We start from the raw sequence: 15,822 nt of genomic DNA on the forward strand, positions 1-15,822 counted from the left end.
TGGAGGAAACCCATGCAGACATGGGCAGAACATGAAAATTCCACATAGACAGTCACCTGAGGCCAGAATTGAACCTGGGTTCCTGGCACTGTGAAGCAGCAGTGCTAACCACTGTACCACCGTGCCATCCTGGTTCCTGAGCAGAAATTTGCAGGCATAAACACCAGCATTGCCATGTGCTGTATAACATATTATAAACATATAAGGCAGATTATTGAATGGCGGGGCAGGCTCAAAGGGCCAGATGGCCTATTCCTGCTCCTATTTCTTATGTTCTTATGTGCCCCTCCGATTGGTGAATAATTAGTGAATACATTGCTGGATGTAGTACTGGGCAATCCCTCTATGTAAGTCTGAGGTTCTATCTTTAATTTCTGTTTGTTTAGGTGATTATCACTTAAGACAGCAGTTATCCGAACACTATTACATATAAGGAGTTTTTTCCAACCCAGCCTGTAATATTATAAATTTTCGGCTTTTGGAAGACAAGGTGTGGATGAAGTTAGGATGCACCGAATGATGGACCAAGCATTCTCAGTGGCTGATTCCTGTGGCCTACGTTCCTGCTTGATACAAGCCGCACAGAATCATAGATTCCCTACAGTGCAGAAGGAGGCCATTTAGTCCATCGAGTCTGCACCAATGACAATCCCACCTAGGCCCCATCCCCCCGTAACCTCACCGATTTACCCTACTAGTCCCCCTGACACTAAGGGGCAAATTAGCAGGGCCAATCAATCTAACCTGCACATCTTTGGACTTCTTTCATTTCTCAACAACACAGCAAATTGCATTTAAAGAGCACCTTAAACATAGTAAAAACACCCGAAGATGCTTCACAGAAGCATTATTAGACAACGTTTGACACTGAGCCAGATAAAGAGATATTAAGAAGATGACCAAATCTTTGGTCAAAGATTTTAAGGAGGAGGGAGGAAGGTGGAAATCTTTAGAGAAGGAATTTCAGAACATCGAACCTGGGCAGAATCATAGAAACATAGCTGAAGACATGGGTTGGAATTTACCGACACGCCCGCCCCAGAATTGGGGCGGGCAAGGCTCGCAGAATGGCATTCTCTGTTGGCCTTGGGCAGGATCTTATGAGCCTCGGGCAGGTGAGGTGGTAAAATTCCAGCAATGGGCTCGATTATGGAGCAATTAAAATTGGGATGCTCAAAAGACTGCATCAGGAGGAGCATGGAAATCTGAGGGGGGGGCCTTTGTGTTTAAGGATATGGAGGAATTTGCAAACAAGATGAATATTAAAATCTTATTGGTTTCCCTTACACCCTTGAATCTATTGTGTTTATCTGTTTCTGTTTGTTGTTATGCTTTCTTGTTTACATGTTGCACTTCTCCTGTTCTTCTTTCTTCCTATCTATTTCTCCTCTCTCTCTCTCTCCCTCTCTGACTTTTGTTTGTGTCTCACTCCTATTCTCTATCCCAAACATCAAACAGTGTGTAAATTACTACAGACACAGTGCGCCCTTGTTTGTGGCAGAGGAGCAAAGCGAGAAACAGTGAGCGGACTGTGCACAGATCTCTCTCAATTCCCAGTGGGAGTGTTGTTTATAGAGCATTATAATTTATAACTGAAGAGAGTGGATTTAATTTCAGTGGAGAGGCTCGCCAGCAGGGCGCCGACCTGCAATCATATGAATCAGCAAGCTGCAAACTCCATTGAATGGAAAGTATTATCGCCAGCCACAAACGGACACTGTTTCTCCTTACACAGCTTCCAGGGAGCGGGAAGACCTTGTCTCTTTAGGCATTGATTTTATTTATTGTCTCCTGCTATCTGTCTTCCCTATCACTTTTTCCTCCATCCTTCCTCATTGCCCTTCATTCTTTCCTCTTTCTGCCCCTGCCCTCTCCCTGAACGGTTAGTGATATTGGCTGTTCAGCTTTTTAAGCACAGACTACCTTCAATGTTGTCCCATGCTGTCAAAAAATCTCAAGCCCTTGCCTGATCAGACCCACTGTCAATGTTGTTGAAGCAGACCTCACGCTTGCTGCTGATTGACAAAGTCTCTATTTCAGTTTCTACTTCTGCCAGTCACTCTGCTACTCACAGGAGGTTCAGACTGCTTCTGCGTCTGGGACATCTCTGTATCTTGCAATTTGGATTAAGTTGCACAAAACATCAGTTTGGTAAATTCTATCATGTGAGTTGCTAAGACATGAACATACATTTTAAATGTTATTTTCACTGGGATCAAATAAAATTCTCACACCAACAGTATTCTACTTCATAAAATGTGGACACGTTGGACAAAATCTCCGCCTGCATCCCCCCGTCCCCGAATTATTTTAATATTCAATCATGTTAGGGTTCTTGTAGGGTTATATCAGAAATATTAAATTATTAGATTAAAACTGGGTGGCTTTGTTGTCAATGATTGGAACAGATGAAATAAAAATCAAAGATTTAAGGAACCATTAAAATCTGGATACATGTGTGTCTGCTGCCCAGCAACCAAAATGGATTATACCTGAAACAGAATTCATAATTCTTCAGACTTTTTACAAAAAAAACCTACATTTTAGCCCACAGCTACAAGTGACCTAATGATCATTCAGGCAATTGTATGATACCCTATGGCCACACAATTCATAAATTCATCCTGCCTGTTGTTAAGCTGCATCTTGATCAATACCTTTTCAGAACAAAGCCACCACATTACACTGTCAGATTGCCATGTAACTCTGAAGCACACATTCACTAGTTTGTTACTAGTTTGCTGTTAAATTCCCATCTAATTCCAACTATCCATCCATTGCTCCAGCCCTCCTTAACTCTTTAACCTTACTGAGCTCTACAACCCTCAGAGATCTCTGCATTCATTTAATTCTGGCTCCTTCTGCATCTCCAGTTCTCATCATTGCAGAAACCTTCTTTCTCTTCCTTTCCATGGCTCTTTAAAACCTACTTTTGACCATGTAGTCCTTTATTAAACTTTATTAAACTTATTTCATGGAATGCGGGCATTGCTAACTAAGTCAGCATTTGTTGCTCATCCCTAACTGCCCATGAGAATCATAGAATCCCATAGTGCAACATGAGACCATTTGGCACATCAAGTCTGCACCAAGGCCACCCAGGCCCTATCCCTTTCACCCCACATATTTACCCCGCTAATCCCTCTAACCTATGCATCCCGGGACACTAAGGGGCATGGCCAATCAACCTAACCCGCGCATCTTTGGACTGTGGGAGGTAACTGGCGCACCCGGAGGAAACCCACACAGACGCGGGGAGAATGTGCAAACTCTACACAGGCAGTGACTCAAACCGGAAATTGAACTCAGGTCCCTGGAGCTGTGAGGCAGCAGTGCTGACCACTGTGCCACCGTGCCACCCACGTTAAAATGTGGTGGTGATTTGCTTTCTTGAAACATCATATCTGTTTATGGTTAACCTTTGTCTGATAATGCTGCTGGTACTATGAGATATGTTTCTCATGTTAAAGGCACCAAGTAAATGCAAGTTGTTGTTGCCTGAGGTTTTGCATACCTGGAATATTAACTCTTGTTGGCATGAGAGGCTCTTGATTTGAACCCTGTTATTAAGGAGAAGGTGTCAAGTGGAAGCCTGCCACGTCTGCACAGGTAAATAATCTCATAGTGAATAATGTGATAACTTTTTGAATATTATATGAAGTTCGGTAATGAAGAAAACCAATATGAATGACAGCAATGAGTACATTTAGAGAATGGCAGTACATTGGTACTTCAGCATGGTGCAGCAAGCTATTGAAATGTCCACCAGCATTCCCATTCCACTCCCACCCTGTAACCGAAGATTAAATTTGATATGAATTAATTGTTACTAATATCACTGAGTGGGAAGCATGATAATTTTGATCATTGTAAAAAAAATTCAGTACAGCGAGAGTTGCTGGGTGAGAAAAGTTGTAACCACCCAGATTAATGTAATGCTTATGTGAAGTTATTTGGTGCAAACCAAAGAGTAACTGAATCTAAGTTTGGAACCTTGATTCTTACCTAGACAGACAGTCACAGACACAACTCTGGGCATGCTATCTCAGGCATTGAGGGAATAGAGTCCAGTTTATCACAGGGAGGATTGACCTGCTTGCAAATACCTCGGGTAGAAAGATAAGGTTGCCTCTGTGCACTGTAAAACCATTTCTAAAGATGTGTATAAGGAAATAGTTTCGATCTTCATTACAGGTAGCACTTTGAGGAAATGTTACCCAGGACACATTCGTAGTTGAATGCGGATACCACAGAATAATCTCTACAGTGCAGTAGAAGGCCATTTGGCCCATCACATGGACCACAATTCCACCCAGGCCTTATTCCCGTAACCTCACATATGTACCCTGTTAATCCTCCTGACACTACAGGTCAATGTAGCATGGCCAATTAGTCTAACCCACACCTCTTTTGGACTGTGGGAGGAAACCGGAGTACCTGGAGGAAACCCATGCAGACATAGGGAAAATGGGCACACTCCACACTGACAGCGACCCAAGGCCAGAATTGACCCCAGGTCCCTGGCGATGTGAGAAAGCAATGCTGACCACTGTGCCACCGTGCCACCCCAAGATCTATTGGTCAGATAGAACTTGTGCAGTATACATCTTTGGTCATTTTGGTACTAGAGGTGACACACACACACACACACACACACACACACACACACACACACACACACACACACACACACACACACACACACACACACACACACACACACACACACACACAAGAAGGTTAAAAAAGAACAAGGAAAATTGTTCTAGTTGAAAAGGGGCTGGAGTATTAACAAAGCAGTTTCTGAAACCCAGAGAGAAGACAGTTACTGAGAGTGAAGTATGTCAATGTCGCTTGAATAAGTTAAATCCTTAATGTTATTTTAAAATAAGACAGGATAATGGGGCCAGAGGCAACAACAATAAATGAATGAACCCCGGGTCAGATACCAAACAAATTTCATTGTACTAAGGGACGATGAATGGCTGGCATAATTCACCTGGAATGGTATTGGAGATACAGACCATAGGAGCTTGGGGACCAGAATGTGAGAACTTGAATGCTAGAGGCATGAATCAAAGAACTTTTTTCATCCTTAACTTTTCTGAGGCTTCAACGATTGCAAGAGAATGTCATCAGGTTGGCCCCTGGGCTTTAACAAAAAGAAAGAGAAAGTAATCAGGTTTAGCAACTGAGAAAAGGCAGGCATCAAAGATTTTGAAATAAAAGCTAACTATACTGCATTTATTCCTGCTATTATTTGCTGTCACCCTCCTCTCTACTACATCTCTGCCTTATCGTAATCTCCCAATGAACTTTCTTGCTTGGATTACGCTGCTGTCCCTTCTCCTTCACTCTTTATTGCGTTGGTATTTTATCTCTCCTTTTTTCTTTCCGATGGCAATTTTCTACAAATAAATCTTAGTTTGTGTGACACCAAGCAATTTGACTGTTTCTTCATGTGAGTACTTCAGCATAAATGAAGGGAAGGCATTCATCAGTCTGGCAGCTAGACTGTTATTAGTCATTTTTTGCACAACAAGCTGAAAGATTTGCGAGATTAAATGACTAACAAAATCGCAGGGATGTAAGTTTTTTGTTCACATTGTGATGAAGCTGTTAATAGGATATGGGAAATGCTGTTTCTCTCCATAGATGAGAATAAATAGTTGTACGTTTATCTCTAGGTTTCCCTCCCCTTTTTGTCCTATTTTTATCAGCCACTTGCACATATTATCTCTATGGGAACACTAACAAAAGGTCTTGCAATGGCCTTAGCCTGAAGTACTTCCGGCTAAAATGCACCAAAACACATTTATCTCATAAAAGCAAAATACTGTGGATGCTGGAAATCTGAAATAAAAGACACAATATAATAGAAACTCTCTGCAGAATTGTTTCATTAATTCTTAAGAAAGGCTATGGGTCTGACAGGAAACCTTTGGGCTAGATTTTCTGGCCACGCTTGTCCCAAGATCAGAAAATCCCACCCAAGGTCAACAGACTTTTTATGTGCCTGTCCCATCCACAATGATTCTCACGGTGGGAGAGATGGGAAAATTCTGCCCTTTGTATCTCTCCACAGATGCTGCCTTACCCAGTCAGCATTTTGCATTTATATTATCCACTCCACTCAACTTTATCCAGCAGGGAGGCTGGGAGCATGAGCAGGAGAGCATTGGCAGAGTTGAATTTGGAGTTGACAAGAGCATGGATCAGGGTTTCAACATTGAATGGGCAAGGCAGGCATGGAGAGAGGGATCATACCGAGATGGACTTGGGCAGACTTTCCAATGGAGAGAGTATGGTGACAGAGGTCAGCTCAGGTCAAATACGAAGACCGCAGTTTGGTTCAGTCGAAGAGAACAACTTGGGTGGGCAATGGAACTGATGACGAAGAATAGTGTCTGTGGCAGTGGACAGATAATTGTTTTCCTAATATTTAACTAAAGTTGTGGCCCATTTAGATTTGAATGTTAGATGAACAAGCTGATGACAAACAGACAGTGGAGAGCATGGGTCCATTTACCATTCCACAGTATTTCTTTATCACTTTAATGTGTTAAGCTGAAGTCCTATGCATCTGTCAGGTGGATAGAAAAGGTGCCATTGCATTATTTCAGAAAGAGAAGAAAATTCTTTCAGTATTTTGGCTAATCTTCATCCCTCAACCACTCCCACCAACCAGATTCATTTTCTCTTGTGTTTGCCTTACACTTCAAAAGTAAATAACTAACTGTGCTTTGGGAAATTCCTGCGTGCGCGGCAGATGCAATTTAAATATAGGCCTTTTCCCTCTTGACTGGTGGAGCAGGAGCATGGGCTGTACAATACAATACTCCCGTGAGTTTGCTTTCTCCGGCTAAGAGATTGGACAAAAAGACTCCTGGGCGGGAATTTCCCCCGGCCGCAGTTGCCCCAAGACCAGAAAATCCCACCTGAGGTCAATAGACCTTTGCATGATCTGCTACGATTCCCATAGTGGGCAGGACAGGGAAATTCCTCCCTCCTGTGTCTTTGATGTTAGTGTTGCAATGCATGTGGACCTCATATACTCACATTTAGCACAGAATTCAGCTAAAAAGTAGAAGGTTGTATTATGAAGAAAGGTTGAGCAGTTGCACCTTTTGTAGTTTAGAAGAATGTAAGGTGATCTTATTGAAACATATAAGATCCTGAGGAGGCTTGATAGGTTAGATATTGGGAAGATGTTACTCCTTGTGGGAAAGACCAGAACTTGGGGATACAGTTTAAAAATAAGAGGTCTCCCTTTTCTAACAGAGATGAGGAGGAATTTCGTCAGTGTTGTGAGTCTGTGGAATTTTCTTCCACAGAAAACAGCAGAGGCTGGGTCATTGAATTTATTCAAGGCTCAGTTAGATTGAAAGACAAAGCAGCCAAAGGCAATGGCAGGGAGCGGGTGACAAGAAAGGAGTTGGGACCACAACTAGAACAGCTATGATCTTATCAAGTGGCAGAGAAGGCTTGAAGGGTGAAATGGCCTACTCCTGCTCCAAATGTTCATATGTCAACCAGAAGATGCCAGAGTTTTAATCCTTCTGTGAATTAGCAAGGATGCAAACCTCTCTGTGCATTATTTCCCCCTCAACCTGGTCGCTGCTTAATGCTTAGGGTATAAGAGTGAAATTGTGAGAGGTCACGCCTTCTCTATTGTAGATGGATCATGGCCTGCACCTGTTGTGCAAATATTCCAGGGTACGTTCCAGGTAGGTCCTCCAACACATCAGGATAAATTTTAGCCTGTTATCAAGGTGTAACTTGGTTGGGATCAGTGGAGCACGAATCTTTGTGGTGATTTAGTTTGGATGGATAGGAAGTGAATGTACATTCAATCAACATGATCTTAATGTAGTTTTCAGATCAGTTTGATAAGGCTCCCCATGGTAGGCTCATGAAGAAGATAAGGAGGTCTGGGATAGAAGGAAGTTTGGCCAATTGATAAGTAACTGGCTGTCTCATAGAAGACAGAGGGTGGTGGAAGGAAAATTTTCAGACTGGAGGCCAGTTACCAGCGGTGTACCACAGGGGTCTGTGCTGGGTCCTCTGCTATTTGTGATTTTTATCAATGGCTTGGAAGAGGGGACTGAAGGGTGGGTTGGTAAATTTGCTGATGATACCAAGATTGGTGGAGTTGTGGATGAGGTGGAGGGCTCTTGCAGGCTGCAAAGAAATATTGATAGGATGCGGAGCTGGGCCGAAAAGTGGCAGATGGCATTTAACCCTGATAAAGTGTGAGATGATTCATTTTGGTAGGACGAACTTGAATGCAGATTACAGGGTCAACGGCAGGGTTCTGAGGAATGGGGAGGAACAGAGAAATCTTGGGGTTCATATTCACCGATCTCTGAAGGTTGCCACTCAAGTGGATAGAGCCATGAAGAAGGCTTATAGTGTGTTAGTGTTTATTTACAGGGGGTTTGAGTTTAAGAGCCGTGGCATTATGCTGCAACTATACCGGATGTTGGTGAGACCACATTTGGAATATTGTGTTCAGTTCTGGTCACCTCATTATAAGAAGGATGTGGAAGCATTGAGAGAGTGCAGAGGAGATTTACCAGGTTGTTGCCTGGTTTGGAGGTTAGGTCTTATGAGGAAAGGTTGAGGGAGCTGGGGCTTTTTTCTTTAGAGCAGAGGAGGATGAGAGGCTACTAAATAGAGATTTATAAGATGATGAGGGGTATAGATAGAGTGGACATGCAGAGACTATTTCCTCAGGTGGATGTAGCTGTTACTAGAGGGCACAACTATAAAGTTCATGGTGGGAGATATAGGAGGGATGTCCAAGGTAGATTCTTCACCCAGAGAGTGGTTGGGGTGTGGAATGGACTGCCTGCTGTGATAGTGGAGTCGGACACTTTAGGAACTTTCAAGCGGTTATTGGATAGGCACATAGAGCATGTCAGAATGATAGGGAGTGGGATAGCTTGATTTTTGGTTCGGACATAGCTTGGCAGAATATTGAGGGCTGAAGGACCTGTACTGTGTTGTTATGTTCTGTGTTCTAATTTGAATCATTAACAAATAAACCTCTGATTTGATTGAGGTTGAGAGAAGCTGAACACAATGACCAATTCCATTGGTATCAAACTTGTGAGTGTAATCAGCAATTAGAATCAGTCTGTGTTAAGTTGAATAATTAAATAGTTTTATCCAGCCCAGTTGATAATGAATGATCAGTAAATTGATACAAGTGAATAGGAAGTGGTTAGTGATGGCCAATTGGCTTGGATCATGTTGGTAACTTTGGTTAGTGCCCATGGTGTTCAGTTTGTGCTAAGCATTGCCTATAGCTCAGGAAGTCACTCAGGCGTGGCAGTCTCTGCCACATTTGCTGCACAGCATGTCACTGGCCTGGGAAGCTGCACAATTAGCTGGCTTTTGTTCTCTGGGTCCTTTTCTTAGTTGCTGGGATTTTCATTCCTGCTTATCTCTTCCAATGCCCTTCCAAACAGTTAGGCACCAGAGATCACACCTATCAGGAACTGTCTCCCATTGCCCACCATCATCCTATCCCACTTGTCCTTGTAGCACAGTAAGTAGTGTCATAACATCAGGTTAAAGTCCAACAGATTTATTCGTAGCACAAGCTTGTGCTACCAAATAAACCTTTTGGACTTTAACCTGGTGTTGTGAGACTACTTACTGTACCTATCCCAGTCTAATGCCAGCAACTCCATGTCCTTATAGCAGAGGGTGGGCACCCACAAAGTTGTGATCCAGTGGCCAATTCAACATACAGAAGGTGTTTGTGTATATCATCCGTCTGATGAACACAGCTGAGCCAGCATCGACATTGTTGAATTCGCGATGACTGTATGCCGATGGAATTAGCGTGCTCCAGGACCTCTGAATTGGTGACCTTGTCCTGCCACAGGATGCTGAAGACATGCCTGAGACAGCAAAGGCAGGAACTGTTTCTCCTGCCTAGCAGATATTGTTTAGGTCTCACCATTGTAGGGGAGCGTGCTGAGGACACAGGCTTGCTAGATTCGCAGTACAGTGTCCTCAGTCAAGTTGCAGTCAAACCACACACTCCTATTCAGCTCAGACGTAATAGTTGCAGCTTTTTGGATGAGTGTGCTGATTTCAACATCGAGGATAGATTGCTGATGATTGTGATGTAGATACACTCACAGTTCTGTTAGGAATTCCAGGATTTTGACTCAACAATAGTGAAGGAACGGTAATATATTTCAAAATCAGGATGGTGAGTGGTTTGGAGGGGAACTTCCAAGTGATGAATTTCCCATGTATCTGCTGCCCTTGTTTCTCTAGTGATTGTGGGTTTGGAAGGTGCTGCCTAAGGCACCTTGGTGAATTCCTGCAGTGCACCTCGTAGATGGTACATTTGGCAGCTTTTATGTGTCGGTGTTGGATGGAGTAAATGATTGTGGATGAGATGCCATTCAAGTGAGCTGCTTTATCCTGGATGGTGTCAAGCTTGAGTGTTGTTATGAAATTGCTTGTGAAATGGGCACAATATGTGGAAGAGGAAAAACCAGCAGTAAAGTTTGGACCAAGGCCAGATCTTGCTCCTCCCGGGCTGGACCAGAGTTCCTGGTGGGCCATATTCACGGGCTCCTGAGAAAAGGCAACTGTGCTGAGCGGGTACCGGAGCCCTGGTCTACCTGGCTGCTGTGCTTGGGTATCTGATTGCTGAAATCCTCGGGCTGGCCAGCAATGCGGCCCAGGACGTCAAGAAGACCCACATCATCCCCAGACACCTGCAGCTGGCAGTCCACAATAACAAGGAGCTGGGAGGGGTGATCATCATCCAGGGTGGGGTGCTGCCTAACATCCAGACCGTGCTGCTGCCCAGGAAAACTGCCTCTGTGATATCCCTTCACACTCCTGACTTAGGTCTTGTAGATTGTGGAGTCAGGAGATTAGTTACTCATCGCAGGATTCCTGGCTTCTGACCCTCTCTTGTAGCCACAGTATTTATATGTTTGATCAAATTAAGTTTCTGATCAATGGTAAGCCCCAGAATGGTGATGATGGTGGATTTAGTGATGGTAATGCCATTGAATGTCAAGCGGCAATGGTTATATTCTCTTTCTTGTTGGGGATGGCCATCACCTGGTACTTGTGTGCCACAAATGTTACTTGTCAGCCCCAGCCAGGATATTATTCAGATCTTACTGAATTTGCGTGTAAACTGCTTCAGTTTCTGAGGAGTCACGAATGATACTGAACATTGTGCAATCATTAGCGGACATCTTCAATTCTGATCAAATGATGGAGGAAAGGTTATTGATGAAGAAGTTGAAGATGGTTGAGCCTAGGACATTATCCTGAAGACCTCCTGGAGCTGAGATGACTGATCTCCAACAACCACAGGCTTTATGCTAGATATGAAAGTTTTCCCCTTAATTCCCATTGATTTCAATTTTGCTAGGACTCCTTGATGTCACACTCGGTCAAATGCTGTCTTGATGTCAAGGAATGTCTTCAGCCTAGATCTGCAGTGTGGCAAGGGGAACATGGGCAAATACATTTCTAACAATGCTCAGCTGGGAAATGCCTCGATTGTTGTTGTAATCACCGGCAGTCGCCTTTGTTCTTGTACCAGGTCACATCATCCACATCCTGTGGCACTATCCCCTTCCTCCAGGAAAGATAGAGAACTTCATGCAGATATTGCAGGAGAGCTGCTTTTCCATTTGTGGTTAATGATAGCCAATTGTCTTGGATCAATAGGAACAGTAAGAAGTCTCACAACGCCAGGTTAAAATCCAACAGGTTTATTTGGTAGCATGAGCTTTTGGAGCGCTGCTCCTTCATTAGGTGAGAGAGCAGTGCTCTGAAAGCTCATGATTCCAATTAAACCTGTTGGACTTTAACCTGGTGTTGTGAGACTTCGTAGTGTTCCCACTCCCGTCCAACGCCGGCATCTTCACATCATGATCATTAGGAAGTGTGTGGTTAGCGATATCCAATTGGTTTGGACCAATAGGAAGTGAGTATGATTAGCGATAGCTGATCAGTTTGGATTAGTAAAAGGAGACCATGCTATTTGATTCACAATGGAATTGTAACTGGTTGGAGAAATCAGTAGATTATCCCTGAACTTGTGTACAGAGGAGCCTCTGAAACTGGTTCTTGCTTTCCTCACACACCACAGCTTTGATAAGTGCTGGCAGCTGGTGCACATGCTCAATCAGATGTACATATAGTGGTGGTTTAACGAGGACAGATTGAGAGGCTTTGACCCGCAAATGTAACCAAATGGCCATATTTCTTCATATAACATAATTAATTACCTTGGCATTTGCATAGATTTCTGAAAAGAAAGCCAAATCTTTGTCTGTAGACTACAATAATAATTACAAATGGAAAGTGCAGTTTAATCTTTGTAAAGAATGATAGGTCTTGTTAAAAAGGTTTGCATGAAAAGCTTTAATTGGCTCTCAAGATTTTTTGAACAGTGAGCAAAATAGCAGAATTTTAAACTGCATTCAACTCCCATTGGAGTTTCTCTCATTTTGAACATTGGATGTGAAAAGAGAAAGGGAATTTCGCCACAAATAATTTTATTTGTTTTCCATTTCCTAACTTTTCAGAAGGAGGTAAATGAGTTCAGTTAAGAGCATTTCAAAGAGTGGCCCTCCTGTCTTGCTGTAGGATTAAGTGTTCTTTTGGGATGGTTTTCAGTTTTGCCAATGGCCATGGGGGTAAATACATTGATAGATCCAGTACTGTGTTTTATAAACCCCCAGGTGGGTTCCACAGTCCATCCCATTCTGGGAGCAGTTAGTTAATCCCAGCCAGGATAGTAGTCGGAGCACAACAAATACTGGAATACGTTGATAAAAATCAGGCAGAGCTGTCGTTTCTGTTTGCTCCTCAGTGACCCCTTCACTCAAACCAACCCCCTTTCAATCACTCAAACCAGCCTCACATCCACCATGCAAACCAACCTCCTGTCCATCACTCAGGCCAGCCTCCCATTCACCATGCAAACCAGCCTCCTGTCCATTATACAAACCAGCCTCCCATCTATTGATTCTGTCTACATTTGCCGCTGCCTTGGAAAAGCAGACAGCATAATTAAGGACCCCACTCACCCCAGATATACTCTCTTCCATCTTCTTCAGTCAGGATAAAGATTCAAAAGTCTAAAGACACGTATCAACAGACTCAAAAACAGCTTCTTTCCTGCTGCCATTAGACTTTTGAATGGACCTGCCTCACATTAAGTTCATCTTTCTCGACACCTTAGCTATGACTGTAACACCACATTCTGCACTCTCTCCTTTCCTTCCCTATGTATGGTATGCTTTGTCTGTAAAACACACAAGAAACAATACTTTTCACTCTGTACTAATACATGTGACAACAATAAATCAAATCAAACTAAATGATGTTTTGCGTAGATGTGCGGAAATTGGTGGATTAGGCTCAGTGTACCTCCTTTTTCCATTGCTTCTCCCATTCTTCACTCTGTTGTTCCTTCATTAATGTATGTTTTTATATCAGTGTCTCCAACGCTGCCACCATGTTCTAGGATGGTCCTTCTCCCTTGGACTCTAGGCATTGTACTCATTGGACAGACTACAGTCATACTCCGGTATATACTGAACATTTGTTTATCAGTACAACATCTAAATAAGTTACAGATTAGGCATGTTACTCCGAGGCATGGTGTTCCAACCTCTCTTGAGACAGCCTTAACACATGACTGACTGAAGTCAGTGGAACAATCATCTACATCATATATTAGCATATCCCATCTGTTAACCCCTTCGTACTATATTGAGAGGAAGTAAAGGTTTGGGGAGTGTGGTGGAGAGAGGGTCATTAATACCTCATTGGTGAGTCTTACCATTAAAATTAAATCAATGTGTAGCAACAACCGGTATCAGTGACACAGTTGCTGATGGGGTTGTCCATTTCCTTTCTATCCAAAAGCCAGGAGGAGCCCATTGTAGCAAAAACAAAAAGTGCTGGAAATATACAGTATCTGAGACAGCGTCTGTGGGGAGGCAAACAGAATTAACGTTTCAGGTCAATGACCTTTGTGGGAAATAAGAGATTTAATAGTTTATAAACTGGTACAGATTTCTGACAGCCAATTAATTACTTCTGTAATGTAGTCAGTGTCGGAATTACATAGAAAGCACTGCACGTAAACAAACCATTCGGCCCAAATCGTTATGTGCTGATAATGTAAGAAATGTATGACGGTTTCGTAACAGCAAGATCCATCAAACAGCAATGTGATATTGACCAGATAATCTGTTTGAGTGTTGCTGAGGGATAAATATTGTCCAGAACACAATGGAGAAATCCACTGCTCTTCTTCAAATCGCGCCACAGATTCATTTCCATTCTCCTGAGAGGGCAGCTATACATCTTATCCAAAAGACAAGAATCCCATATTACTAAAACCTTCCATAACTATTTCCCATTTTTGGGGCACATGGTGTAGCACTTTCAAGTAATGTTAAATACAAAGTGATTCAAAATGAAATATCTTGCAAGTGCAATTTCACAGTTGAACTCCAGTATCAAAAGGATAAGAACAATTGTGGCCCATTTAACTCATTCTTCTTTCAATACTAACTGCAGTTCCCCTTTCCCCCCCATCCAAGCGTCTAATTGAATCAGTCGCTTACTAGTACAGAACTTGAACATTGCTGAACAGGGAGGCATGCTGCTGAAGATTTTTGTATTGCACTCATAGAATCCCTACAGTGCAGAAGGAGGCCATTCAACTTATCGAGTCTGAACTGACCACAATCCCAGCCAGGCCCCATTCCCACAACCCCACATATTTACCCCAGTAATCCCCCTGTCATTAGGATCAATTTAGCATAGCCAGTCAACCTAACCTGCACATCTTTGGGAGGAAACCAGAGCACTCAGAGGAAACCCACGCAGACACGGGGAGAACGTGCAAACTTCACCCGCGGCCGGGATTGAACCCAGGTCCCTGGCACTGTGAGGCAGTGGTGCTAAACACTGTGCCACTGTGCTACCACTCATCAGGACAAATGCAAGTTTCAAACCATCGCAATAATTTATGCTACAGGAGAATTTTGTTTTTATATTCATTCATAGGATGTGGGTGTTGTTGCCTAGGTCAGCAGCTGTTACCCATCCCTAATCACCTTGAAAACTGCCTTCTTGAACCACTACTGTCCATGTGTTTGTAGGAACACCCACAATGTTGTTAGAAAGGGAATTCCAAGATTTGGACCCAGTGACAGTGAAGGAACAGCGATATAGTTCTAAGTCAGGATGATGTGTGACTAAGGAACTTTCAGGTGGCAGTGTTCCCCTGCATCTGCTGTCTTGTCCTTCCAGATGATAATGGCCATGGGTTTGGAAGGTGCTGTTGAAGGAGCTTTGGTGGATTGCTGCAGTGTATCTTGTGGACAGTACGCTTGGCTATCGCTGCGTGTTGATGCTGATGCTCAAGCCTGGTGACTTTTTTTTAATTGACTGGGAGATTGGGGAGCTTAAAGCTTGCTGTTGCTTTCTCCATAGCAACACCTCAGCCAATCAGACTCAATTTGCCAATCAACCAACATCCTTTTCTCCTGTAGTACAAATTGTCATGTTTGTTTGAAATGTGGCATTCTTCTGTTTGCCCCGGGCACAAGATGAAAAGCTTTAGCAACGTTTCTCTCTTTTTAGCAATATCTAACTGAATGGTGAGTGATTTCAGAGATCTGCCTAACGTGAGGAACATTTCAACCATTGATGTCTTTGCATGAAGCACCATCTGAGAACTCGAGAATTGTATTTGCAATAAAGGCACCATAGGGATGTGGAAGATCTTTCAGTCCCATGGAT

General features: G+C 43.1%; 1 protein-coding gene across 4 annotated transcripts in view; it reads left to right on the top strand.

Annotated features, from left to right (window-relative positions):
- Positions 1-15,822, top strand: part of bcas3 (BCAS3 microtubule associated cell migration factor) — an 891,691-nt gene that overhangs the window by 635,354 nt on the left and 240,515 nt on the right. The window lies entirely within an intron of this gene.

The sequence above is a fragment of the Carcharhinus amblyrhynchos genome, chromosome 23, assembly GCF_965287045.1.
Source record: "Carcharhinus amblyrhynchos chromosome 23, sCarAmb.v2.hapA, whole genome shotgun sequence".
Classification (NCBI taxonomy): domain Eukaryota; kingdom Metazoa; phylum Chordata; class Chondrichthyes; order Carcharhiniformes; family Carcharhinidae; genus Carcharhinus; species Carcharhinus amblyrhynchos.